Genomic DNA, 26,719 nt, shown 5'->3' with positions numbered 1-26,719 from the left:
TGGGGACAGACCTGCTGCTCACACTGTTGATGCTGGGCACGAGAACCTCACTTGCTGATTCTTGAGAAAACAAGACAACTCCATTGCTCTCACATCAGAAAAATTGGGATCTGCTCAACAACTGCTTCCTCATGTTACATTCTTCGGATGCAAGATGCATTTCATGCAGATGCATTTGATCAGTGAAGCTGAGGTCACGTGACTGCACTCTAGCTGCAAGGAAGGCTGGGAAAGCAAATTCTTGGCTTTTACCTTGGGAAGATGGGAGCCATACTGTGGGAAGTTTCCCAAACATTGGACGGGTGTTCAGTAGAATTTGGGTAGCCGTAAGACATGACAAGTGCTCTGTAGTGGTCATTGCCAAAGTTAGGTTTATTCTCTGACTCTTTATTTCTACATTTCCTTGCTGTATATTTTCATTTTCTTTCACTAAGAATTATTTTTAACTCATTATTTTTATTTAAAAGTTGACTAATGCTTATTGCACAAAATTTGGAAAACACACGTCAGGCACATCGAACAACAGGAATCCAAAAAATGCAGTCTGAAGATGTCTGTATTCTTCCCCCCACTGCCTATTTAAATTAATCTCTGTGGCTGCTTTCTCTTCAGGCCTTCAATGAAATCTAAGACAGGTTCTGTGAAATGTATTATCATTCTTAAATAATCAAAGGTCCCCAGTCACTTTTAGTCACGATAATCGCTTCATTGCAGCAATGTAAGTGTATAGGTCTGTGTAATAATCAAAATCCCAAGTTTTTTCATATCCAAGCCTCCCCTCCTCTGCTGGTGATGGGACGGGGTGGTTGACTTCTCTCTTTTGCTTCCAGCCCCTCATATCCCTCCCCTGCATTATGTGGTGCCTCTAAGATAAGAGAGGTATAAGGAGAGGGAAGAGTCAGCAAAGGTCGGCCCTGAGGGATCCCAATACAATTGGGGATGGTTTCTTCCAGGCCTGGTGGGTGATGAGCGCCGATCTTTTTTCTCAGGGGTACCCTTCATGGGTTCTTCAGAGGCCCCACTAGCATCATTAGACTGTGCTTTTTGTAAAACAGACAATCATGTTCTCCTTGAACTGGCCACTAACTTTTCCTCCCCTAGCGCCTGAGAATCCAGCAATCGCCTTCTCCAGCTGGGTCCTCCAGTCTTCCAGGAAGGACGTAAACAGTCTCAGGCCACCACTAATCTTCCAGGGTAACTCACTAAGCAAAACGCACAAGCATCCTTGCCCCACTGTTTGTATCCATGGACCCAACTCTCAGTGCAACTTTTTCCCCATCCCACCCTTACTCTGCATCTTGGGCCACATCTTCTCATCTTTAGATTCCTTGAGCTTGTGTCAGACATTTAATGGCTGTGACACATACAAAGCTTTTCAAGTGTTCTTTAAAAATCCTCTCTCATGAAGTTTAAGGTTTGGAGAAAATCATTTCTCAACCTGCTGCAAGAGGAGATACCTCTCTCCATATAAATTCTCTGCTTATTCCCAACCTTCCAAGGCACTTCACCTTCAATCCTTTCATAGCTAAAATATGATGAGAGTGTTTACAGTCTGAACCAACCTGTCCTCAGACCGTGGATCTCTTCACCAAAGCTGAAATGGAGAGCCCCATTTTAATATCTTTTCATGCACAATCCTGTCTCTAGTCCTGTCATCTGCATGTAGTCAGTTCTTCTTGTGTTTCTTTCTAATCTTTTTTCTGTACAGACGAATATCTTTTTTTTTTTTTTTAAAGATTGGCCGTGAGCTAACATCTGTTGCCAATCTTTTTTTTTCGTCTTCTTGTTCTTCTTCTCCCCAAAGCCCCCCCAGTACGTAGTTGTATATTCTAGTTACAGGTCCCTCTGGCTGTGTTATGTAGGACGCCACCTCAGCATGGCCTGATAAGTGGTGCCATGTCTGCACCCAGGATCTGAACCAGCAAAATCCTGGGGGGAAGTGAAGCAGGTGAACTTAACCACTGGGCCACAGGGCTGGCCCCCAGGCAAATTTCTTTTTAACCGGTGTCAAATTTCATCAGACTCATGCTTCCAGGTTTTGAAAATTATCACTTTATTTATAACATTTTTTGTGTCATTACTGTTCAAAAATAGGTTCAAAAAAAGATGAAACTTCATTCACTATAACTCCAAACTGGAAACTACTCAAAAATGCATCAACAGGATGGATTAACAAAGCTTGATATATTCGTAAAATGAAACACTATGCATCAATGAAAATAAATGAACTATAACTGCACTCAGCATCATAGAAGGCAGACACAAAAGAGTGTGTACTTGCAATTCCATCTACATAAGTTAAAGAACAGACAGATTCCAATCAACGGCAATAAAAATTAAAATAACGGCTACTTTTGGGGAGTTGTATTGAGTAGGAGGAGACATGGGGAGTCCTCTGATGTTCCAGAAATGTACTCTCTCAATCAGGGTGGGGGTTATGGATGTGGCTGTATAAATATATAAAATTTAGTTAACTTTGGATTTAAGATTGGTGTACTTTATAAATGTATGTTATAGCTCAATTAAAAATTATAAATGATGAGAGAAAAAATATGCTTTAATTTTTAAGGGCTTGATGTCATTTCATCATGACCTTTCGTTAGTTTATTCCTTGATAAGTGTTTAATGTTTTTCTACTTTGTGAGGAAAATAAGCCTTTGTGCATCTTTGCGTGCATATCTTATTCCATGAGAGACATTATTCCCAGTGAAATTACTGAGTGATATGTGATGAACATTTTTAAATATCTCAATGCATATTGCTGAATTGATCACCAGAAAAGTTGCACCAATATGCATGCCCCCCACCAGTACGTGAGTATGCTTTTTTCATTGCCCCACCACGAGCTGTGTGAGTTAGCATCTATCGTATCGTTATAAAATTGATTGACCAAGAAAAGTTCTCTCCTTGGTTTAATCTGCACTTGTTTGATAACCAGTGCTGTAAACATCTGTTGAATGGAAATGAGATGTGAATACAAATATCAAAGTTCTTTCTTTACAGTGACCATATGTCACTCAGAGAGCAGAGTGCAGCCAGGTTGAGGCCATTCATTCTATTCCCATGAGATGGTTTATATACATCTTAACAAGAGAAAGAGAAGGATAGTGAAGTCTGGTTTTCAGGCTTGGTCTTGTCATAAAAATTTTCGAGTCTGTGCGACTTCATATCTCTGTTGGAGGACTAAGGAAACCTACCTCCAGTGTCTCAAAAGAGAAAGGAAAGTTATATTTGGTGACATCACTAAATGTCTCTTTGGCCCTGTAAGAGGGAGGCAGGGCCCTCTGGTGGGGAGGCTGTGACTACAGTCCCACATGAGATGGAGGAATAGATCCCCAGTTTCTCTGGGACACTATGAGTTCCTGGAAAAAGTTACCATCCACAGAGGCTGAGAAATCAATTCAGGTGATGTTTTACTTTAACTTAATATTATGTTGGGGAGAAAATCAAACACCTTTGTTGAAAAACCCTTCAAATTGATGTCTGTCTCATAGTTCTGAGACTTTCACTTACTGTGCTATAAGAAGATTTTACTAATTAATTTGGGGCCTGGCAAGAAGAGACACTCTTTCATATTTAGACAAAAATAACAATTTCTAAAACAGCTACTCTCACCTATAAAGTCTTCCTAAAATCTTTAGCATCATTTGCCAAGTTCCAAAAATTAAAAAAGCTATTTGAATTTAAGTCGTTAGTAGTGTTAAACATTAATTTAAGAAGAATTTATACCTTTAAAATAGTGAGTCCTTCCATCTAGCTAAAAGGTATGCCCATCTTCTTTTACATCTTTCCTAAGCTTTTGTAGTTTTCTCCGTATAGGACCTACACATCTCTTTTTACATTAGTTCATAATTAGTTAATGGGTTTAGAGTGCTATTGTAAATGGAATTTTTCCCATTATGCTTGCTTACCAGTTGTTGCTGATATAGAGAAGTATTGATTTTTGTGCATTTCTCTTGATTTAGGTGCTTCTTGAACTCTCATTAATTTTAAATCTTTCAGTTGATTCACGTGGACTTTCCAAGACAATTTTAGATGTATTGACACTGAAGGCAGGTCATTCTACTACTATAAGATGGCTGTGCCTCACTCTGTTCTCAGCCACTTCATGCTCATTTTTACAATAGTCTTATTTCAAAGTGGGCTGACCCTCGTGCCCACCCCCACATTGAACACACATGTGCATGTACACACACACACACAATCATGCCAAAACAATACCTAAGAGATTTATAACATGACAGCATCAGGAATATTCTTCATCCGCCTAGAGGTCAGCTTTAGGTAAAGCTTGATCCAGTAGTCCTGACACTGTCACCAAGGGCCTGGTTTATCTATTTCTCTACTCTGCCTTAGTGTCTATTTTACCCCAGCCCACGCCTGACCCCCCATGAGATATGGAAGCTAAAGCCAAAGGCATATCAAAACAAAAAACAAATAACAACAATAAAAGACACAGGATCAGTTCTGGACCTTACTTCCTTACGTTGTCCAAAGAAGAGAGAAAGAGAAGTTTCTGTCTTGAAGAAACTTCTCCTTAGTGGCTGCCCCAGCAAACATCTCACATTGAATTTTGTCCACTGATATGACATGAATGTCCCAGATCCAGTCCCTCAACTGAGGGAAAGAAGCACACTGATAGATTCAAGATAGTCCAGAATCTATCCCTGGAGATAGCAGTGAGGTCAAAACCACACCCCCAATGACTGAGATCAGGGGGTGATGGCCAAAAGAAATTAGGAGGGGGGATGAACGGTAGGCAGCAGACAACAGATATTCACCACAGATGGTAGGTGCTAGCTACAGTTTTGTTTAGTTCCTGTACCCTGCAAATCTATACTTACTCAGTCCATGCTGTCTTAAGGCAGAGTCTGTTGCATAAGATTAAAGTCCCCAAATTAGTGCTCAACTGGTATTAATTCGTAGTTGCTATGATTTCTCACTGAACAGAACCGCAATATTGTGATATATTTTTGACTTCCCAATTCCTGTCTCCTCTCTTCCAAGATACTGAAGGCAGAAGGCTTCACTCATAACCATGGGGCCTTTGAAATTATTCTACACTAAAACCTCAGATCAAAGCAGTCTCCCTAGGATGCTATAGTTCTCAAAGCGCCATCTCAATGCAAAGCCATCACCTACTACTGAAAACCCAATGCACAAATGTAAATAACCAACCCCTCTCCCCTGCTCCCAAGGGAATACCTTTTACCGTAAAGAATAAATTTGCTTTTAAGTAAGAACGCAGGCTTGCTCATGCTTACTCTCGCTTTCTATCTTTATCCCGGAAGATGCCACCAATTCCTTCCAGATGCAGCTAGGACACACGACTCCACTCCTCTGGACTCTGCCCCTTGCTTTCAGATCTGATCATTTCCTACCAGGTCACGTAGCTGATTCTGGACGGGCCTTATTTCAGGATCCTTGCCTGATGCGTTTATGTCTTCACCACAATGCTTTTGACAATGCTATAAATATTCTCTGCACCCCATAAATGTTTTTAATGACTTGAGAATTTTATTCCCTTGGAAGAATTATGTACCCCTTGAAGTGGAACAAAGCAAGCTAAGACTATATACATTTCCACAGAATAGATTCTGCATCAACATTTCTCGGGAAACTTCCTCTTAGATTTTAATACGCAAACTTTATAAACACATATGTTTAAACTCAATATTTTCTTGTCAATAAAGGGAAAGGAAAAAATTTATATTTATGCCACCAAAACTCACTGCATCATTATTAACAACCTCATGTGCAGACACAAGTCTTATGTTATGTTCAAAACACAGCCTCCCAGCGTACAGGGCTGGGAGTGTCTTGGCTGTTGCTGCTACTGGGAGAGGAGATTCTAAGAGAGGGCCATGGCACAAGGGGTCACGTAGAGGCAATGACAAACATTACGCAGGGACATATTGCTGATATGACAAGAATCCTGCTTAAAAACTTTTTTCTTTTAAATAAGCAAAGTTGGTTGTTTTTAGTGTTTTTGCATCCTAAAGCCTCAACCAGCTCCCTGAGAGTGGATCACAGCCTCCTGTTCAGGAGCCTTTAGAGCAGCCTCAGAAATGTGGCGTCTCCACCAGTTCCTCTGATTCAGGTGGTTTGCCTGAACTTGTCCCTTTGTCACCCACTCACACCAACTCTTCACACAACCTCATTTTATAACCCTTGACAAACAATGGCGTCAAGCCTTCTCCCCAGTTCCATTCTCAACTTTTTTCAAACTGCAATTAGCAAAGAATTCACGATAAGAAATGAACTTACTTTTTTTTTTTTTTGAGGAAGATTAGCCCTGAGCTAACTACTGCCAGTCCTCCTCTTTTTGCTGAGGAAGCCTGGCCCTGAGCTAACATCCGTGCCCATCTTCCTCTACTTTATATGTGGGACGCCCACCACAGCATGGCGTGCCAAGCAGTGCCATGTCCACACCCGGTATCCGGACCAGCGAACCCCAGGCCGCTGAGATGTGGAATGTGCGAACTTAAGCTCTGCACCACAAGGCCAGCCCCTGAACTTCCTTTTAAAGTTTAAAATTTATTTTATCTTACTATTTTTTTATTGAGGTAATATCGGTTTATAACAATAAAAATTTCAGGTATACGTCATTGTATTTCGACTTCTGTATAGACTGCATCATGTTCACCACCAAAAGTCTAGTTGCCATCCATGACTGCACACATGTACCCCTTTACCCCTTTCGCCCTGCCCTCACCCCCTTCCCCTCTCATAACCACCATCTGTTCTTCATATCTGTGTTTATCTTCTACCTATGAATGAAATCGTATGGTATTTAGCTTTCTCCATCTGACTTATTTTGCTGAGCATACTGCCCTCAAGACCCATCCATGTTGTTGCAAATGGCAAGATTCCATCTTTTTATAGTTTAGTAGTATTCCATTGTACATACATCTTCTTTATCCAATCATCTATTGACAGCACTTAAGTCGCTTCTGAGTCTTGGCTACTGTGAATGACGCTGCAATGATCGTAAGGGTGTACATATCTTTTCAAATTAGTGTTTTTGTGTTCTTTGAATACTCAGAAGTGGAATACCTAGATCATATGGTATTTCTCTTTTTAATTTTTTGAGGGATCTTCACACTGTTTTCCATAGTGGCTACACCAATTTACATTCCCACCAGCAGTGTGCAAGTGTTCCTTTTTCTCCACATCCTCTCCAACACTTATTTCTTGTCTGTTTACTAATAGCCTTTCTGACAAGCCTGAGGTGATATTTCATTGTAGTTTTGATTTGAATTTCCCTAATAGTTAGTGATGTTGAACATCTTTTCATGTGCCTTTTGGTCATCTGTATACCTTCTTTGGAAGGATGTCTGTTCAGATCCTCTGCTCATTTTTTGATCAGGCTGTTTGGTTTTTTGTTGTTGAGTTGTATGTAAGGTGTTGGGAAAACTGGACAGCTATATGCAAAAGAATGAAAGTAGACCATTATCTTATACCATGGACAAAAATTAACTCAAAATGGATTAAAGACTTGAATATAAGACCTGAAACGATAAAACTCCTAGAAGAAAACATAGGCAGCACTCTCTTTGACATGGGTCCTAGCAATATCTTTTTGAATATCATGTCTCTTCAGGCAAGGGAAACAAAAGAAAAAACAAACAAATGGATCTACATCAAACTAAAACATTTCTGCACAGCAAAGGAAACCATCAACAAAACGAAAAGACAACCTACCAATTGGGAGAAGATATTTCCAAATCATATATCAGATAAGGGGTTAATATCCAAAATATACAAAGAAATGAACTTTTTATTATAAATTGTTATTGCTTTTTTTCCCTAACAACTATATTTCTTGCTGCGTATCCATCTCTATGCCCTATCATAAACGATACCTATGACATGGAGTAAACACTGTACACGTTACTGTGTACAAAGCATTATGAGCCTGACTGTTGGGTGATCAGGAAGGAGTGCTTAAGATTTTTATTTCCTAACATGGTGGTTACTTCTATCTAGACATTTTACTGGGTTTTAGTTACATTTTAGGAAGTTGTTTGGTTGTTTTGCATTGATATGTAATGGATTATAATTTTTCTTCTTTTAAAACAATGGGCAATAGGATTTGGTTAGCATTTTCATCAAAATGCCTCATTTTCAGGAACAGATTCTTGTAATTGTCATTTCCTATTAGACTGGACAAAACGATTTTTCAGCATTTTTGAAGTTCCTATTATATTCAGAGCACTGGGCTAGGTGATATGGAGAAGTCACAGTGATCATTATGTGATTCTCCCACCTTCAAACAGCCTTGGAATAGTAAGGAAATAAACATCTATTCATCAAATCACTGTGTAGGTCTAATTGTGGTAAGCAATAAAACTGAGGCAGAAAAAATCTATGTGTGAGCAGAAAGATGCAGTAATTCTGATTAGAACAAAGAATAGAGATTTGACAATGGAGCCTAAAACTACCAAATTAAAAAAGAACGTTTACAGGCCTTCCCAAATGTGTTTGTGCATATTAATCACAGCGTTAGAGCTCTAAGACAACCGCAAACGTCAAATTCTCACTTACTCCAGCAGTAGCATTGTTGGTGAAAAGGGAAGCCAATTAAGAAAACAGGATAAGTAAGGCTATGAATGAAACATCTACTTCCTAAGCAAACAAAGTGTTGGATTATTTTAAAATTATACATTAGTCATGTGACCTTGAGCAAGAACTTAACTTCTGTTGGCTTCATTTTTCTCATCTGTAAAACCGAGCCTTGAATTAAATGACTTCTGAATGTCTCCTAAGGTCGGAAATGCTATAATTATATCATTTGCATACAATTCAGCAGATTTTTATTGACTGCCTGCCATGTGCACTGGAAAATAAATAATAAGCATAATGCACAGCCTCTGACCTCAAGAAACTTACAATCATTTTGGAGCGGTCCATGAGTGTCAGGCATATGTGTCCAAGTGCCAAAAGACAGGGTCCAAATAATAAGCAAGTTGGGAATTGGGAGAACAGAGGGTCTAGGAGCCAAAGAAAGCATCCTGAAAAAGGAAGCTCTTAAAATATGCCCCAAAAGAAGTTAGGATTTGAGCAGGAAATAAAAGCGAGAAGGCACCCAACTTCCCTCCCTACCTCCCACCCCCAACCAAAGGCAGCCCCAAAGAGACTGCACAGGAACCTTGAGAGCTCCAGACGACTGTCTGGAAAATTCCACATGATCGTTTCAGCAGTTACCCGCTAAATGCAAATATCTAGGCCATGCCTTAGAGCAATTAGTGAGGGCTGGTTTTCAAAGTTCCTGTAATACATTAATGTACATTTTATTATTTCTGTGGGTGCTGTTCTTAGTTTTATGTGGTCATCAATTCAAACTTTGAAAACAAATCTGCGGTCTAAGCAATAGAGTAATGACGAAAACCTTATTACCTTATTCCCAGTGTTTATTATTAATGACGATAGTGTCTTTTCAATGATTCATATACCTTCCTCCCTGAGTGCTCATGGCTGCTGTGAGCACATTGTCACCGGTATTGTCACTGGGCATATTATTCTATGAACCGTAATGGTCTTCTGATTATTGTATTGTGGCGTGTGAGTAACGTACTCCATCATTTCATAGGCCATCTTTTGTGAGAATATGTTACTATTACTTTAAGATTTCTTAGGAAACAGGAATGAAATTTTAATATCAGAAACACTTCCAGTTAATCACAATGATATTCACAACACAGTAATCATACACAGTCACTGTACACAGCAAGTTGGGAAAACTGGAAAAAAATGTAAAATTATCTGCATTATTTTTTGTTTAAAAGTGCATTTTAAAACATTCCTCCCAAAAGGAAATCAAATTATGCAAAGGTTCTGTAGCCTTTATAGCTACAAAGATAATCTATTTTGTAACGTATGTACTCAAAGCTGTATTTTTTTTACTCACTACTTGCACGGCCAGACCCTTTGTCAACCTTCCTCAAGTACTCTGGACTTATGACTCATTGCTTCCCGTCTGTCTGTCTTTCCTCCTAACTTCGTATCACCATCACTACAAACACCTCTGGAGATTGTACAGTAAGGTAGGCTTTTATCAACATAAAAGAAGTCTGAGAGCACTCATGTTTATATAAACACATTATTAAGTATTCTGTAGATCCAGTGAAATTGATCAAATTCTACCTTGAGGAAATACGCACCGCAAGAACAGCTCTGGTGAATAGCTGGATCACATTAAATATCATGACAGTTTTCCTTCCAGCTCTGAATTTGGTTCAAGACTTGGTCCTTATTTGGAATCTCCAAACTGTAAATCCACCTTAGAAAAGCTAAGTGGAAACTGAAGACCAAGATTTTAAAGGGAGCAATGGTTGTAGCCCCATTCCAGCCTCCTTGTGGCAGGATATTTAAAACTCCAATATGTCCTTGGTGTTATCCTTGGCCATAATATCTAAGAAAGCTGTGTCTCATAATTTCTAATTTGACAGGAAGCACCAAAACCCCTTTCCCTGAGTAAAAGGGAAAAGCTTGAAGATTAGAGAGAAATTTGGGAACAAGGTGCCATTTATCTGAACTGTCGAAGCATTGTTAATTAATGTGTGGCTTCATTGAGATGTGAGGTGGAGAGACACATGAAAAAAAGGGAATCATGTACTTTTGTACACTAAAAAGGCCACATTTTTTATTTCACAAGACATGTGACTAAGCTTTGTTAAAAAGAGGAGTAAGCATATCTTACGTAAACTAGACTTGGGAGATTTTTGAAAAAACAAATTAATTCTCACGTTCACCATACCATTTGTTTCAAAAACTTCAGCAGAAAATGAGATCACAGCTGTTACTGGGCAAAGGTAGAAGAGTTGAAGCGTCTTTCATTACCTCAGCCCCATCTTCCCCAGGACCAGAGGGCCCCCTTCAGCCGTGAAGAGACAGGACCTCTTAGAGCAGATGAAGCTCCACGGACATCCAGCCAAGATACCCGAGGACTAGAGTGGAAAGGTACGTGGGACAGGGAAGGGCTCTAAACAGTTTGGTGTGTCCAGAGACAGAATGTGGAGACACCAAGTAGTGAAGGGTTAGAGAGGGTTGCGTGGGAGGGGTTAGAACATGATAAGGATTGTCAAGGAGTAGGCTAGCATTATGGAAGGAAAGGAGCATCTGTCTGAGTCACCCTTTGAAGGAATAATTAATGAGGGAGCCCCTATGTTATACCAGGACTTAATTCCAGTTCACACCCTGCTCTGGTTCAGGACACTTACAAAGGAATCAATGAAAGGGCAACTCAAACCTCCTTTGGAGACTAGTGTGTATTCACCCAAGGAAGATGGGCAAGGAGGTAGCTCTTTCCTCCATGGGCATCTGGAGGGCACTGGCCAACTCCAAGAAGTGTGCCAACCTGTATTCATCTACCCAACCTGGGGGAGTTTATGTCTGATGCCCCAGATTCTTCAGCATGCCCTGCACAGAGGATCTGAAACTGGATAACTTCCTTCTTTGAGTAACTATCCTATAACAGTTTGGAGTAAGTTCAGGGTCCTCTTCAGGAGCTCTTTCCATTTTGTACAGGCACAAAGAGGGAGAAGTGGGAGGAGGAGGAAAACACAGCACAGACATCCTCAGAGTATTTTAGTTAGCCTTAAAAATCCCAGTGTTCCAAAGCCTATAAAAATTAGGTTGCTTCCCTTCTCCAGGCAAGATGTACTTTGACTCCTAGTTATTGCACTGAACTGGAAAACCCAGAGCACAGAGAGATAGCCAGAGGGTTTCACTGAGCCTTTATTACCTATCAAACGTAGAACCAATTAATATCCAGAAATAACTTTCACTGCTTCACTCTGCCTGAAGATTGGATCCTCTAATTGTCCAGACCATGTTAAACCCACGTAGGAGATTTTCCATGAACTTATTGATACCAGCAGTCTCTTTTGAGAAATCTTTCTGAAATCCTGCATGTCCTCTCTGAACTGCCTTTGGTGGCTTGGAGGGGATGGGAGCAGTTCTTTCTTCCCCTCTGTGCCACCCTTGATGAGGTCCTGGACGTTGAGGAGTCCATTTTTTTTTAAATGCCTCGTCTGGGTGCTGATAGGCTTCCACAAATTGGGAAATGATGAGGTCTGGAATTGTCTACACCATTGCTCCCCATCCCATACATTTGGGAATCGGTGCTTCGTAATGTGAAGGGCATTGGCTCCCAGCTTCCTGTGGGTTGCTATTGTCTAACACTCCTACATCAATGAATTAAACACAGGTTTTCACGCTAATGTCTCCATGCAGTTTTCCTATGCTGCCTCCCTTTAGAGTCATGATTCTTAACTTTATTTTGAATTTGATAAAATGATCAATCTCTATCTGAACAGATGCACAAATATTCAGTATTTCAGAGGGTTTCTGGGCTCCCTGAAGCCCATGCACTGATTCCCTAGTGGCCCATGGACATTTAGTTACTAATCCCTATGCAGCTGTATTGCTTTTGGAAATACTTAGACTACTAAGTTTTCTGCAGTTGAGCCCTGAAAAATTAGCAGCTCTGACTCATTTTAAAAGCCTCATTTTATGTTGGTGCAAATGTGTCTTTGAGATGAGGAGATGACATTCTCCTAGAGAATGGAGGGAAATTGCCCTAAATGCCAGTAACCAGTCTTTAAGCATTACATATAGTATCACAACAAATTGAGTGATAGGATTACAAAAGGATGCATGTCACAAACATTTGAGAATACGTTTAGACAAAGTCTATTGCCAACTTACCGGTGGAGAGTTTCCACATACTTGACATCATTGGAATTCTCGAGAATCTGTATTATTATACAGCCAATGTAGATAAGGTCTTCATAGAACCTCTTTACTTTAGCACTAAATCTCACCTTATGATAGAAACGTTCTGTTCATCCCCAATGGCATTGGGGGCTGTAATTTTGTATTATATTGACACTAAGCAATGAAGTCAATAACATACTATCTTAAGACATCAAAGAGCAAGAGTGCACATAACCGATAGGAAAGAACAGACAGCGAGTCCAGAAAAAGAAAAACACCAGAGACAGAGAAACGTGGAATTCTGACCATTTGGACCCTAGACAAATACAGAAAGTAAGACATGAGGGAAGATTTAACATATAGATTTACGTAAACTAAAAGAAACATTTTTAAAGAGAGCGTGGACTTATTCCAAGGTTAGGAAATTATGATATGTATATAAGGACAATGCCACCTTAATCCCCCAAAACAAACTCAAGATCATCCTAAAGCACTTAGAGGAATTTTCTAGGAGAATCAATTTAACTTGTAATTTAAGGTGTTTAGAATTGAAGAAAAGCTGACAACCAAAATTCCTTCTGCCTGTTGGTATCAGATTTCATATCTTTCTAATGAAGAAGACCATCTGGCTTTCTTTACTTATGTATGCAATCTTTTCAGATGTGGCACCATTTACTTCTGCTTAATTTTGTAATCTTCTCTTTTCTCCCTTTATAGCTTTCTTTTCAAGCACGCCTTAGAGAACAATATTCTCTAAAATATTGCTGAATCGCATGACTTCTGAGATTCTTGGGGAGACATTTTATTATTCTTGCTATGAGGAAATCTTTGAGGAGAGTTATTAATATAGTATATTAAAAACAATAAATATTTATTGACCCAACTGAGTAGGAAGCTGGACTAGATTTTTCCTGATGTTTTATACAAGAATCTATGGTTCTAACATGTGTAAGTTAGAAGAAAGTGTTCCTGCCCTCAGGGAGCTTGCAATCCAGCTGTCAGACAGAACAAAACAGATAGGAAATTTGACGATCAGTGTCAAATAAATGGTACATACAAATCTGCAAAGAAAGCAGGGGATTATGCAGGACGAGGGTGATCATAAAAACTTTCAAGGGCCAAGTAGGAATTGGCTGCTGTCTGGGTGGATACCTGAACAAGATGGAGCTGGATGAAATATACTCATTACAATGACAGAGACCTTGACTTCATTTCTTACTCATTTCCCTATTCAAACCAGCTTATCTGCTTGGTGGCTTCTACGTATCCACGTAGAGAAATAATTCCAATCAAATTTTAGGAATTGGGAAATCAAATTTAGATTAAAATCAGCCTTACGCTTGCTCACTCACTTGGTATAACAAATATAACATGAAAGGAAAAAAAACAGTAGGAAAGAGGTAAAATATTTAATGATGTATGTTTAATTGTATTCCATTAGCCATTTTTCTCTTCTCAGGACATGCTAAGTGGCTCTGGGAATAAACTATTATAGTGACTTACATTTTAAAAAAAAATCTTAACAAATTTGGTGATTCATTAACATGCTATCTTCCTATTAGTAAACGAGTACTTTGGGACTTGATGAAAGTATAATGATTTCACCACATATTTTATAATAATAGATGCCAGCATTCTAATGCCAATCTTTCTCAAGCAATGGTTGATGACCTAAAATGAGTAATAACTAGAAATAGCTCTGGAGAAAGAAATTTAAGAAAACCCCAAAATACAATCAAAGACTTAAAGATGCTGGGAACAGAAACAGATGCATCTTCTGTGTCCTGCACTTCCTTTTGGAATTTACGTTTAGTTTGGTGATTTTTGTTTTTGACCCAGATTGAATGTAGCTGGTCTAATGAGCAGAAAAGAAAATGGATTTAGAGAACTCAGTAAGTCCGGAAGAAATATGTAGACTCCTTGTACTGGGTATATATTCTAGTTCATTTCTAATAGGAAAATGTTTAGAAAACAAATTTGGTTAAAAGACTATGTAATTATGTAATTTAAATATTTGTTCCAGAAAGGTCTTTTACCATCAGCCTCAAGTAAAAATTATCGTGTCTCAAGGGGGATGCAAGGATAAACTAGGAGCAAGAGTGTAAGGTTCTAACTCGCATTCCCCACTCCATATCTTTCCTTCTTTCTCATCTTCCACCACCTGGCCCTCAGGGAGTAAGCAGCGACGTGAACCTCAGCTGACACCATAAACTACAAACTACCTGCCACTGAGGCAATGAGGCTCCAGTTTCCTGGAATCCAGACACTTAACTCTTATAGTCTCTATTCCTGAGATGTGAGGCAAATAGTAGTTCTTCTCACAAAGCTACGTCAGTCTGGGAAAAGAAAACCAATCACTTCAGTGGCTGACATTCAAATTGAATGGGGTTCGTAGGATACTATTTTCAGTAGGTTAGGGTTTAGGGCATCCCTCAGAGTAGGGATGGGGTGGTGGGCATTTCTAACAAGTTCGCAAGTAATGCTGTTGCTGCTGCTCTGGGGGCTTCACTTTGAAAACCACTGGTCTATCGATAAACTCCCTTCTTGTCATCAATACCCACATGGCTGTTCCCAGGCACACTGAAGTCGGGCGGAACGCCACTGCTCCTTCTCTGCAGGAAAAGACTCTTGCCTGGTGGCACATCTAAAATAACTTCCATTTTAATTTTGACACAGTATGATCTCATTCCTCAAATCTCACTAATGTTTTTTTAATGAAGAATAACTTTTGCAATTAGAACGGACAAACTCATCAGAATTCTAAGTTTACTCTTATAAATGATGTTGGCATGATTTCACTCCTGTTTTCTCTCTGCCCTTCTCTCCCAATCCTGCCTCTTTATAAAATGTCTTGATGGGAAGAGCAAAGCAGCTTTTCCATTCTCATGGACTTCTCCTTGCTTCAAAGACATTTGAATGAAAGAAAAACAATGTGAATGATAATTCTGTGCTAGTTCTGTATCACTTGTGAGGCCAAGAATTCCTACAGCGCAGTATTGGATTAGTCTCTCTGGGGCACTGACTAATACAAATCTCCATTCTGTGCATCTAAAACATTAGCTCTGATTCCTAACTTTTGTATTAATTAAAAAACACATGTAAAAACAGTTTTGAAAACTAAAGATACTATATAATTGTTCTAGTGAAGAGTCTTGGTTGCAATGAGAGTAACCAACACAAGCTAACTCAGAGGAGCAGTTTGTTTGTACATCTGGAGTTTCAGGACAAGTGGGTCTCTGATTCAGGGAATGTTAAAGAAGTAGAGTTGGGCCTTAATTAAGTACAGCTGGAAAATGGAAAGTAGGCAGGCCAGGGACTCTCTCCAACTCTCTCCCTCTTTCTCTCTCATGACTTCTCCTCATAAATGATGCATTTTCTCTCTATTTGTCTCTATCGCCACTAACTTTACCCTTTACTCCAACCAAACACACACTCTACACAACCTTTGATCTTGGCTCCCTACTGCTGAACTGTGCCAGTTTCTTGAGGTCCAAACTTTACCTTTACAAGAGAAAAGAAATGGCCCCAGTAATTCCAACTTTCTCCCCCAGTCTGGATTTTCTTTCTTCTGCAGTGGGGGCTGGTCACCCATAGTGAACGTCCACCTAGGCCCAGTCTTTCACAGGAACAGTGGGAGCAAGACCAATGGAGGGCAAAGGAAGCAGAACTGTGCAGAAGAGAAGTGGAGCCCGACGCAAGGCTGCCAACAGCCTCAGCTGGCTCATGGCAACTGTCCAGAGTTGACCCAAGTCAAGGTCTAGGGCCATGAAGCCCCCTCAGTGACAGTCATTGCACACAGCCTGCCCCTGGAAAGAGGCGTGCCCTTGGGTGAGTCAGTTTTCTTCAGCTGAAACAACTCTCAAAGAGAGCTGACAGCTGAGGGCCGTCTTTTAGCAGCTCTCCCAGCGGCTGGAGACTATATCCTTCATTCCTCAAAGGCTTCTGGGCAGCACATCACACCATCCACCACAGCCTACCTTCTCACCACACGAATCCGCTTCTTCCTATAGGTTCTGGGGCAGCTCCTCCAGGATTCCAGTGGACCTCTTCTTCTGGGGGAAGCTTAGAAGAAGAAGGCTAGTGAGAAGTACCAGGGCCTTTTCTCCTGGAGTTGGTCTCAGCGCCACAACAGACGTTCGTTGCCTTCCTCCTCTGCTCCCCAGTCTCGATTCCTTTCACCCTCAGCCAGCACTGCCACTGGTCTCTGTAATTCACCTGAGGATGTGACTCAGACCCTTGTCCCTGAAATCTGATCACCATGCCCTTCTCTGACTGGGGTTGCTGCACTTGTCTATTTACAGTCAATGTAGGGCAAAGGAGAACCAAGAAATACCCAAGTGACTCAATCATTTGCAAGACATATTCCTCCATATGCCGGTGTGTAATGCGGCCCTTCCTCCTCCTTGTCATCAGGATCAATTATCACTGCCAAAATGCAAATTCATCTTCTCGTCTTCTGTTCTTTGGCACAAGTAGCCCAACATGCCCAGACAGCAGCTTTAGCTTACAGTTCAATGGGAGTTTTGCTGTGTCCCCTGATCGAAATGCTTCCCCTTTGAGAACAAGGATCTCTTAAACTCACAGGCATGGGAAGCACAAATTTCCCAAGTGGACAAATGGGAGTGACGGCTGCTGGGGTCACTCGTGCTTCCTCCGTACTTGGTTCCTGAACTATGTATTCCACTTGTTGAACATAGCACCACTCAAAGGGCTTTGATTTAAAGTATTTTGCATCCTAGACAGTGGAGCCATATCCTGGTAAATTATTGGTTCTGGACTAGGCCTTCAGGTGGGCCTTCAAGAGGCCCCTCCTGTATTCTGTCAGGCTGGCAGCTGCTGGGTGATGCAGTATGCATTATGAACAGTGAATTCTGCTGTCGTGGGCCCCTACCTGCACCCGCTTTGCTGTAGTGTGTCTGATGGTCTGACACAGAGGGATCCTTGCTTGGGAAATCAGACATTCTGCAAGCCCCCTGAGAGTAGTGCTGGCCGAGGCCCTGCAGGCAGGAAAAACAAACCCGCATACCTGGAATATGAGTCCATTCCTGTAAAAGTGAGTCAGTGTTCCTTTCAGGATAGCAGAGTTCAAATGTAGTCAACACTCTGTCAAGTAGATATTTGTCTTCCCAAGGGATGGTGCTGTAGTGGTGGCTCAATGTTGGTCTCTGTTGCTGAGAGTTGTCAGCTCAATCAGCTTTCTTAAGGGCTGTTGGGCCCTGCAGAAAATTCCATCTTGCCATCATGGCTACTCATTTCACACATCTATGTGATAACATTGGAGTAAATGAGGATAGAAGCTGGCTGATTTCAAAAATCTGTTTTGTTGTTCAGTGCCTCTTCCATGGTGGATACTCTCTGGTGGGAATTAATATGCAATACAAAGATCTTCACACTTTGCGTTCATACTGTATGTCCATCCACATGTCTCTATCCCTGGTCTCCTTTGTCCCCAGTGTTCTAATCTTTCTCTTTCCAGGGCCCAGACCAGCCAACCAAGCCATTCACCATTGTTTATGTGTTTGTATGTGTTTCATCCTTGAGCCACAAAATAGAAGACCAGATGCACTGCCTGAAGCTCTACCCATTAGGGAGACTTTTTAATCACCACCCTCTTTCAAGAAATGAATGGTACTGTAATGGAACCACTATCCATTTTCAACTGATCCTCCTATGAACTATGCTTGGGAGTTTTCCTCTTCTGTTAGCTAGTATAAAGGATGACCCATGGTACCATAGATGCCAGCTGAGAGAGGCACTGGGACAATAGTGATAGAGAAAGTGGATGTCTGGCCTAAATGCTCATTCAGATTGCTTGAGCCCCTGGTCCTGTTTATGACTGATCACAGATGGACATCTTCCATTCTATGAGTGGTTTAGTTGCTGGATGTGCTCTACCTCATGCCACTGTGGGTCTGACAAAACCCAGCTCACAATGGACAGTTCTGTCCAAATGAGCACTTGATGTCCCATGGTCAGGTATTCTGTTTTCACTGGGACCTAGGAATACACCAGGAGCTGTTTTTAAAAGATGTGTGATTTTCTGCTTCAAATGGCGTATCCTTGTTCTAAAGCCCTGTGGACATGCGTAGTGGTTTCCCCCAGCACGGAGTTACCATAAACCTCAGATGGTATCTTTTCCCACCACCAATATCTCTTATACCACAGGGCCTTCCAGGTCGTGTAGCTATGGTGTCAGGGCACTCGCACTGCAGCCTGGACTTGCTGCAGGACTCTTTCTCGCCACGCGCCTAACTCAAAGTTGGCAGCATCTCGTGTCACACAATATGTAAGTCAAAGCAGTGTTCCCAGGTGTGGAATGCTGCATCTAGAACTCAAAAGGCTTGCCACGCATTTGGTTTTCTTCTTTATGGCAGAAGTTGCAAAATGAATAATTTGTCCTTTACTTTGGAGGAGATGTACTGATATGGAGGATGTGAAGAGTCCCTGAATGTTTGTTGGTTTTATTATTCCAGAGTACATGAGTCCTTAGCAAGTCCTTACCAAGTTCTCCAACATGATAGCCACGATATTATCAATACAGTGGACCAGTGTCATGCTCTATAGGGTGTTCATCTGGTCTATATTATGACAGCTGAAGGGAGAGTTGACATAACACTGGAACAAAATGGTAAATACTACTGTCCAATCGAAGGTGGATACAAACTCTTTCTGTTCCTCTTTTTGGATAGAGATGGAAAATGATGTATATGCCTAATCAGTGGTCAGATACCATGTATCTGAAGCCAGATTAATCTGTTCTGGCAACGATGCCACTTCAAGCACAGTGGCTACAACTGATTTATTACTTGGTTGAGTTTGCAGTAATACGTTGTCATCCCTTATGACTCATTTGGTATTTGCAAGGTCCAGAATCATAAATTAAATGGAGATATGGTGGGATCAACAGCACTTAATTCTTTAAGGCTTTAAGAATGGCACAATTTCTGCCATCTACCCCAAGATATGATTTTTTTGTCCTAGTTATTATTATAAAGAAGATAGGAGGAAGTTTTAGGGGCTTTCACCTGGTTAGCCTTACTACAATAGTTTTTACCTCAGAAGCCAATAACCCAAAGTGGTCCTTGAGCAGGGAAAGGGCTGGGTTGAGTAGAGGGTTGTACCAATTCCCAGTGTGTCTATTTATTTGGGCACCAGGAAAATGAACAACAGGTTGTTCCAAGGACGCATGGCAGCAAGTGTAAGATGGACCAAATCCCCATAATGCCCCGACTCTAGCAGGAAAGGAGGTATAATTATGTTTCAGATCTCCAGGACTCAAGTCAGATCTTTGTCCAACAGGCCTCAAAATGTTTAGGCATTGCCCTGTCTTGGGTGTACAGTTGCTCTCACAGATGGCATCAGGTGCCTTTGGGGAAGTACTAGGGAAATTATTACTAGGTACATTTGGCCATTGTGGCATGGTCTGTCCTCCTGGGGACCCAGCCTTTCTTTCAGTCAGTGAGTTCTGGATTTGAAAACTGTGTAAGGTCCAGAAATCAGGGAAGAGATTGTGACATTGTATTAAATCAACTGCTTACAGTTTCTTGACCATCCAAGTTGTTTTCCGTTGACTGTACAGATTCAAGTACACTTGTTTGCTACCCATCTATTTTGCCTCTAGGTATCCTACGTTCTCTTAACCATCTTGATAACTCTCTGTGAGTCAGGCTCCCTTGGTGGTCACTCCAACCTTGCCACTAATTATGATAAGTCCACCTAGTTTGAGATGGTTAAGTGCTGCTATCTGGCTCCAGCGCTTTTTCAGGATCCTATGATCCCCACTGACTCATAGACCCCAGATCTACTCAGTGTCAGCCTTGGTCTTCTCAGTGATGCTGCCTCCATTCTCATGGGTGCCTTCTTTATTGCTACGGCAACTGGCATGTCCTTCAGGCCCTCCCATGGAATATGATCATCTCATGGAATTTCCAGAATGACGTATTATTTCCTAATAAGTACACTTTTCCGAACTTTTAATTCCTTCTTTCGCTATCTGCTATAGCAGTTTTGGCATTTCTTCCTCACTTGGTGGGTCATTGCTTTTTCAATGCTTCTAGGAGCCATCTTAGCAGAACATTCATAGCACCTCCCAGGTGTTTGCAGGGTATTAAATTATGCATCCTGGGAGAGTGCTCTCACTAATGATAAGTTCTCTTTTCTTCAAATGTATGCTCTGCCACCTCTTGGTCTGTCGCCCTTAGAATGCAGTCCCACTTGGACTCTTCCAGCTCCCGCTAGTCTGTACTGTCTAGGTCCTTTAGCTCCTTCAAGACATATAGTTCCTTTCCACCCCTAGGCCTTGTACATCCTGGCCTTGATGCTCATTTTTGGTTTAGTGGTCAGGAGGTGCAGATCCTGAGGAGGTGCATGTCATTGCACAAGAGAAAGGACTCTGAATCCTCTTCAAACAAGGGGAGAATGCTCACTTCTCATTTCTGTAGACTCAGAGTAATTTGGAGATGCAAGGTTTGCAGGCACATTCAACTCAGATGTTTCCATCCCATATTCAGGGTCCCATTCTCTTCCAACCAGGGCTCTTACCTTGGCACAGCAGATCAGACATCATTTAGAGTCTAATCTTCTCTGAAACTCAATCCCTGAAGCTGGACTTCTGCTTTCTGTGCCCTTCCACTGAAGAAAATAAGAGCCTCTTTATATGTTGTCAAGAAAGTCCTCTGACTTTCGCACTTGGTTTTTATTGCCAGTTAATCACTCTTAGCTTTCCATTATCTTTTTTCAGAGTGCAATCTTATCAACAGCTTCCCAATTCTACTGTCCTTACAGTTACTGTTTCCCAAAACCCTGATACATGGCACCACTAAAGGCGTAATTCTCTTTCATAGGTATACCATCCCAGTTTACCACCAGTGAACATTTAAATAATTGCACTGTTAGTGCCAAGGTCTATCTGGATTCCATGTAGCAACAGTAACACATTCCAACTGGGCGGTAGATGATCCAGCTCCCAAATCCCATCTTAACATCTGCTTCCTTAGACCGAGTACCCAATTTTGCACTGTCAGTCCTCTGGAAAGTAGATTTTGACACGAAGATTCACATTCAGGATTTTTAGTAAGGAAAGGTCTTGGGATCAACACTTGTGCGAGGGAACAAAAGGAAACAGAATTGGCCCAAAGAGAGGTTGAGCTGTGATGCAGTCCCAGGTAAGGCATGAGCCAATCTCAAGGGGAGCTCTACAGTTTGGATGGTCCTTTAGAGTTGAGGTGAGGGGGTCAATTCTTTCTACCACTGTACTAATTAGTCATTGGTTGTGGGCTGTCCCTGGAAAGAGGTATGACTTTGAGTGAGGTGTGATCTCAACTGAGACAGTTCCCAAAAAAGTCTGACCACTGAGGGTCATCTTCTGTCAGCCCTTCCAGCAACTGGGAATAAGTTAAGTGCCCTAGTCTTGGAGGAGGATTCTGGGCAGGACCACAAAACACATGCACATACAAAAATTAAGTATTCTAAGAAATACTATTATAAAAACTTTTTAATAAAATAATATGACTGCGGACATTTTATTATTCATTAACATTTTTGAAAAATTACATTTTTGCTCACAACAACTCTGTGAGGTTGTCAAGTTGGATGTTATTATCTTTAATTTACAGACTTAAAAAACCCCGAGGCTCAGGAGATTTAAACTAATTCCTTATATTAGCAAAACTATCACTCACTCAATGTTTGATGTTTTCACAAATATCAAACATTTCATATTAGGATAATTATAAAATGATAAAAAACCCACACAATCTGACTTCAAGTCCAGAGTGCTTTCCCCTCTCTCACTGAGAATTTTTAGATGATAAATAAGATGAGAGATTCAATGATAAGAGTATAAAGTCAAGCTTCTCCTCTAGAATACATGAGTGAATTTTTTTAAACTTTCCATTACAGCTCTGATCTTTTACACCAAGGAATAATTATAAGAATTGACAGTCAAGAAACAGGTCAATCAGTGAATAAGAAAGAGATTATTTTTAAAATGAGAGTTCTTGACAGTTCTCGTGGGCTGGACGGAGGCGTCTCTTCAAACTCTGAAATAAAATAAATATCTTCTCTCAGAGGTAAAAAATCAATGCTAAAGGATTAGAGAAGAATTAAGCAAATTCATCTTAGAAATAAAGACTTGTCCCTAGGTCCACAAATTTTAACTATAATCGGAATGAAAATACAGTTATGTCTAAAGAAAAATAATGTGCCATATTAAAAGGGGATAGTTAACCATGGGAGGAAAGAACAAGTAGCTTCAGTGGCAGCAATGGCATTATCGAGCCAACATTGTCCCTACTAGAGTGTGTCCAGCTCGTGAACTGACTGCCCAGGAGCAGTGTGGGGCATATTCAAAAGGTGAAGATGGATGCATTAGGCCATCTTTGCTCGAAATCAGCAAACATCTTTACAAAAATAAACCTTATGATGATATTGGTGATGATGGTGTTAAAATTCTACTACTAGTAAAATTCTACTGCTAGGGCTCCTTGTGCCCTCCCCCCAAAATTTAAAAAATAAAAATTATCAAGCCATAGTGCCTTTTTTGTATGGCAGCCAAAGCATTTGGTGGAAACTCCTCAGCCAATGAAATTTTTGGACTCCTAATTTTTATACTCAGTTTGTTCTTGGCACCGAGAGAGGAGCAGCAATAACTTTCATGAGGCCCATACGGCAGGAGAAGTCCATTTGCTTTGCACAGACTGATGGATGGGCTTATTCCAGAAAGCTGCAGTTTCCAGGAGGAATGACAAGCCAAAATCTGTATCATTCTCTTCTGAGTAGCCAGGATTTCTTTACCAATACCCAACAATCACAAAAACCCTATTGTAGGAAGGTCAGGCGCCCACCGCTGGACTGGACTGAGGAAGATAAGTCTGAAGAAAAGTCTCTCCTCAGAAGGTTCTCCTTTTATGGCAGCCCCATCAATGATTCTCCAACTAGAGTCATAACTGTACAATATCCTAACTGTACAGCTCCTCCTCCAGCTCAGCCTCCAGTCACGGATCATGCTCTATTACCAGCCAGGTCCTGGCAAAGAGCACTCTCTACAAGCTATTTCAGCGGCACGTGGCCATAAACATCTTGGTGGCTATAGTGTCCTTTATGCTTAGCAGACATAGGCTAAGCAGTACCAGGGGCTCTGCTCCAGAGGCAGCAGCTCTATCAAATGACATTTGGATGCCATCCAAGTCCTTTGCCTTGCCTTCCTTAACATAAGTCTCCTGAGGAATTCACCAGAATCCTCAGTCTACTCCAGCATTCTTCACCAAAAGTGATACAATAAGAAAAGCCAATCAAAATCAAAAAAGGAAATATTTACCACTCCCTTTTCACTGCCTCCTCTATTTCTCTTAGTATAAAATTCTATTGCTTTGCTTATATTAGTGTATGATAATTATATGCTTAATACTGTAATTCTCCTCACTAGGCTGTGAGTTCTTTGAGGAGGTATGAAAATAAACAAAGACCACCCAAATGAGAACAAGCAAATGTCATCTATTTAGAGCTTGCTCTAGCAAGAGAGTCAGCCACCATCACTTGTTTTTGGTAGAAACTGAAACATAGGCAAGGGAAGTGGGAAAGCTTTCTGATGACCAAAATGGAAAGCTCCAGGTATGCCGTGACTGGAGGTTGTTGGCGTGAGAAAGCAGGAGGTGGGCTAAATAGAAGTGGTGCATCTTATGTGATTGGTTTGGGGAGCATATTTGGCTTTCTGGCTGGTCTTGAGTTGGAGGCCGAGGCAATAAAACAGGGAAGTTTTATTGGGAACTACAGGGAAGCTGGTAGTTAATTACCATGTCCTGCCCATTCTGGGCCAATTGCTGAAGAAATTTTGGATCAGAATTCTATTGTTGTATGTGGTCTCATCATTGTCCGTTTGTATATCAGTCTCTCAGTCTCCCCATTTTATCATTATAAAGTTGACCAATTCCAGAAAGGGTAGAAATCAAGATCTTCACTGCCTAGAGGTGGTTCTATTGTCTCCGTAGTCAACAAAATCACAAAATCTTCTTGACTTTTTGTTGTTATATCATCATGACAATCATCTGAGTAGGCTGTACAGAAGCATTTAAGACTCTGGATAAAATACAACTAGCATCGTGACACTATGTCAAAAAGAAGAATGAGGAACAGTCCCTGTAAGATGGTTCAGAACCAGGAGCTCCAGTTGCCTAACCAAGGTCAAGAATATAAATCCTATATGCTATGAAGATCAGCATTAGAAAGCCAAATAGGTTTTTCTGTAAGATTTTCATTAAGGCTGTTCTACCTTCTCTGTACCCATTTCATTGATCCAAGTATAGCAAGAAGTATTAGTAATGTCATGGATGCCACAGAATTAGCCAGCAAGAAACAGCAAGACAAATGTGCATCACTGCTTATGCCAACAAGGTGAAACTGATCTGTTTTCTGTCTAAGGCAGAGGTGATATTGTTAATAACTTCTGACAGAGTGAGTTTCTTACAGTATTTACCATTTGTCTGATTCCCACCATTGTGGATACTGCTCTTTTTGCATAAACAATGAGTCAATAATTCTCCCAGGTAGAGTGTTAGAATAATTATGGATGCCCTCATTTAGGAACTCACATCTGATTTATGGAATTGTAAATAATATAGAATTTCATTTTTTATAGAATTGTACTAATAAAATATCTTCTTTCCAACTTTGGTGATTCATGGAATTAAGTTCTCTGTATACAGAGAATTCTCAGAATATTATTCCTAAGGTACATGAGATGTTCATGTGATCTAAACAGGACCGGTATCCTGGCCACAAGGAAGAAATATCTTGTAGGAATATATGGAGGTCCAGGGAAAAAGGAGTCACTTATGACACAAAGTTGGCACCAAGGCATTACAATAGCTGGGTTACACATTTGGATGTATGTTAGTCTTTTCCAGATGACAAGTATTTGGCCCTTTGCCCGTCAAAGGTTGTTGAATTAAAATTTAGAAATACCTAGGATCTGATCAAGAGATTATAATAATTGGTTTTATTTCTGGAAGAGGACAGCAGCAAAGTCACAAGTTGATTTTTTTTAGGGTCATCTGTACATGTAGCTGAGAGTAGAAACATCACCAGCTTAACTCCCTATCGTCTCATTTGATGAAACCGGAATTGCCCAGAGGTTTTGATCATAAGGGTCTGGTGATAGATGACATATCTAGTAGTCAGTAAGATTGAGGGGCGTGGATAGCCTTTGGGATAATCTAAGAATGGCATTGGAGTATGCTCTAAAAACTATTACTAGGAAGGAAGAAGAAAGAAAAAGGGCTGCAGCTAGTCAAAAAAACAGTAATCTTTAGAAAATGAGAAAGAAAATGAATACACACAAGATCATCAAAAACAAAGCAAGAATATGTGTGTAAATATCACATCACTATGATGTACACCTGAAACTAATAGGATATTTTATGTCAATTATACTTCAATTTTTAAAAAAGGGAAGAATTAGATAGGCATTTTGGTCCAATGTCCTGGGCAGAATCTGTCCACTATCTGGGGTTGTCTGCTTGCTCCAAAGTTCTTGGGTTAGTAGGCTCTACTTCTGAAGATAGGTCATTCTAGAGGATTTCTGAGAATTCTCAGCTTGAGGCCCTTTATCTGAGTAGCTTTCCAGTTGTGTGGAATTCTAAATTGCTTCTTCAGTTGTGAAATGTGAACCCAACGATGAGCTCCCTGGGAGTTTCACTGCTGTACACATTCTTAATCCTGCCCGATAAGGTCACTTCCAGGGAGATTCAAGAACAGTGTTTCTTTGAGGTTTCTTCTGATAGACGAGGCCTCCTGGTTGAATATCTTGAAGAGGCTGTTTGGGAAGATGTTGGAGGAAGGTGGATTTAACCTGTTGGTGCTAGGAATGGATACAGTACATGAGTCCCTTGCAATATTGTGTCATGGCTGCACGTAGCAGAGAAGAATTTAGTGTCTAAAATAAAATCACTAAATGCATGAGCCTTTCAGTTACCAACGTGTCCCTGAGGGAATGGACCAAATA

The 26,719-nt window shown here is 40.7% G+C and overlaps 1 long non-coding RNA gene across 2 annotated transcripts in view; it reads left to right on the top strand.

The window, feature by feature from the left end:
* Positions 1–26,719, top strand: part of LOC139045022 (uncharacterized) — a 156,130-nt gene that overhangs the window by 97,869 nt on the left and 31,542 nt on the right. The window contains exon 2 of one of the 2 annotated variants that reach the window (XR_011502563.1): positions 10,863–10,962. This is a non-coding gene — a long non-coding RNA (uncharacterized lncRNA). Of the gene's footprint in view, positions 1–10,704; positions 10,963–26,719 lie in introns of those variants that run through there. The other variant, XR_011502562.1, reaches the window with a different exon arrangement.

Source organism: Equus asinus, chromosome 1, assembly GCF_041296235.1.
Source record: "Equus asinus isolate D_3611 breed Donkey chromosome 1, EquAss-T2T_v2, whole genome shotgun sequence".
Lineage (NCBI taxonomy): Eukaryota > Metazoa > Chordata > Mammalia > Perissodactyla > Equidae > Equus > Equus asinus.
Note: the sequence above shows the minus strand (reverse complement) of the source record. Positions and strands in the feature narration are given on the sequence as shown.